We start from the raw sequence: 2383 nt of genomic DNA, 5'->3' as shown, positions 1-2383 counted from the left end.
AGAAATGGATCCGGTTAAGGTTCAGGCCATTCATGATTGGATTCAGCCCACATCTGTGAAGAGCCTTCAGAATTCTTGGGCTTTGCTAATTTTTATCGTCGTTTCATTGCCAACTTCTCCAGTGTGGTTAAACCTCTGACCGATTTGACGAAGAAAGGCGCTGATGTGACGAATTGGTCCTCTGAGGCTGTTGAGGCCTTTCAGGAGCTTAAACGCCGATTTACTTCTGCCCCTGTGTTGCGTCAGCCGGATGTTTCTCTTCCATTTCAGGTTGAGGTTGACGCGTCTGAGATTGGGGCAGGGGCCGTTTTGTCTCCGAGGAATTCTGATGGTTCCTTGATGAAACCGTGTGCCTTCTTTTCTCGGAAGTTTTCGCCTGCGGAACGCAATTATGATGTCGGCAATCGGGAGTTGTTGGCTATGAAGTGGGCATTTGAGGAGTGGCGACATTGGCTTGAGGGGGCCAAGCACCGTATCGTGGTCCTGACCGATCATAAGAATCTGATTTACCTCGAGTCTGCCAAATGGCTGAATCCAAGACAGGCTCGATGGTCCCTGTTTTTCTCCCATTTTGATTTTGTGGTCTCGTACATTCCTGGTACTAAGAATGTTAAGGCGGATGCCCTCTCTAGGAGTTTTTTTCCTGATTCCCCTGGGGTTCTTGAGCCGGTCAGCATTCTGAAGGAAGGGGTGATTCTTTCTGATATCTCCCCTGATTTACGATGGGTTCTTCAGGAGTTTCAGGCTGATAAACCTGACCACTGTCCAGTGGGGACACTGTTTGTTCCTGATAGATGGACTAGTAAAGTGATTTCTGAGGTTCATTGTTCTGTGTTGGCTGGCCATCCTGGGATTTTTGGTACCAGAGATTTGGTTGGTAGGTCCTTTTGGTGGCCTTCTTTGTCACTGGATGTGCGTTCTTTTGTGCAGTCCTGTGGGATTTGTGCGTGGGCTAAGCCTTGCTGTTCCCGCGCTTGTGGGTTGCTTTTGCCTTTGCCGGTCCCTGAGAGACCTTGGACGCATATTTCTATGGATTTTATTTCAGATCTTCCGGTTTCCCAGAGGATCTCGGTTATCTGGGTGGTTTGTGACCGGTTTTCTAAGATGGTTCATTTGGTACCTTTGCCTAAATTGCCTTCCTCTTCTGATTTGGTTCCGTTGTTTTTTCAGCATGTGGTTCGTTTGCATGGCATTCCGGAGAATATTGTGTCCGATAGAGGTTCCCAGTTTGTTTCTAGGTTTTGGCGGGCCTTTTGTGCTAGGCTGGGAATTGATTTGTCTTTCTCTTCAGCATTTCATCCTCAGACAAATGGCCAGACCGAACGAACTAATCAGACTTTGGAAACTTATTTTAGATGCTTTGTGTCTGCTGATCAGGATGATTGGGTGGCTTTCTTGCCATTGGCCGAGTTTGCCCTTAATAATCGGGCTAGTTCTGCTACCTTGGTTTCGCCTTTTTTTTGTAATTTTGGTTTTCATCCTCGTTTTTCTTCAGGGCAGGTTGAGCCTTCTGATTGTCCTGGTGTGGATTGTGTGGTTGACAGGCTGCAGCAGATTTGGGCTCATGTGGTGGACAATTTGGTGTTGTCTCAGGAGGAGGCTCAAAGTTTTGCTAACCATCGTCGGTGTGTTGGTTCCCGGCTTCGGGTTGGGGATTTGGTCTGGTTGTCTTCCCGTCATGTTCCTATGAAGGTTTCTTCCCCTAAGTTCAAGCCTCGGTTTATTGGTCCTTATAGGATTTCTGATATTATCAATCCAGTGTCTTTTCGTTTGGCCCTTCCAGCCTCTTTTTCCATCCATAATGTGTTCCATAGATCTTTGTTGCGGAAGTATGTAGTGCCCGTTGTTCCCTCTGTTGATCCTCCGGCCCCGGTGTTGATTGATGGGGAGATGGAGTATGTGGTTGAGAAGATTTTGGATTCTCGTTTTTTGAGGCGGAGGCTTCAGTATCTGGTCAAATGGAAGGGTTATGGCCAGGAGGATAATTCTTGGGTTGTTGCCTCCGATGTTCATGCTGACGATTTGGTTCGTGCCTTTCATTTGGCTCGTCCTGATCGACCTGGGGACTCTGGTGAGGGTTCGGTGACCCCTCCTCAAGGGGGGGTACTATTGTGAATTCTGCTCTTGGGCTCCCTCCGGTGGTTATGAGTGGTAGTGCTGCGGTAGTTGGAACGCAGCATTTATCAGTTGTATCTATTTTTTGCAATTTGGGCTGAGCTATATAGCCTTGCTTGATCCTTTAGTCAGTGCCAGTTGTCCATTGTTTTTGGAGGATTCACATCCCTTCTGGTCTCTCCTGTTTGCTCTGCTTTTCTTCAAAGATAAGTCCTGGCTTTGTTTTTGCTGTCCACCTGCTGTGGACCTTATAGTTCTGTGCATTTTC

This window comes from Ranitomeya imitator, chromosome 4, assembly GCF_032444005.1.
Source record: "Ranitomeya imitator isolate aRanImi1 chromosome 4, aRanImi1.pri, whole genome shotgun sequence".
Taxonomy (NCBI): Eukaryota; Metazoa; Chordata; class Amphibia; order Anura; family Dendrobatidae; genus Ranitomeya; species Ranitomeya imitator.
Note: the sequence above shows the minus strand (reverse complement) of the source record.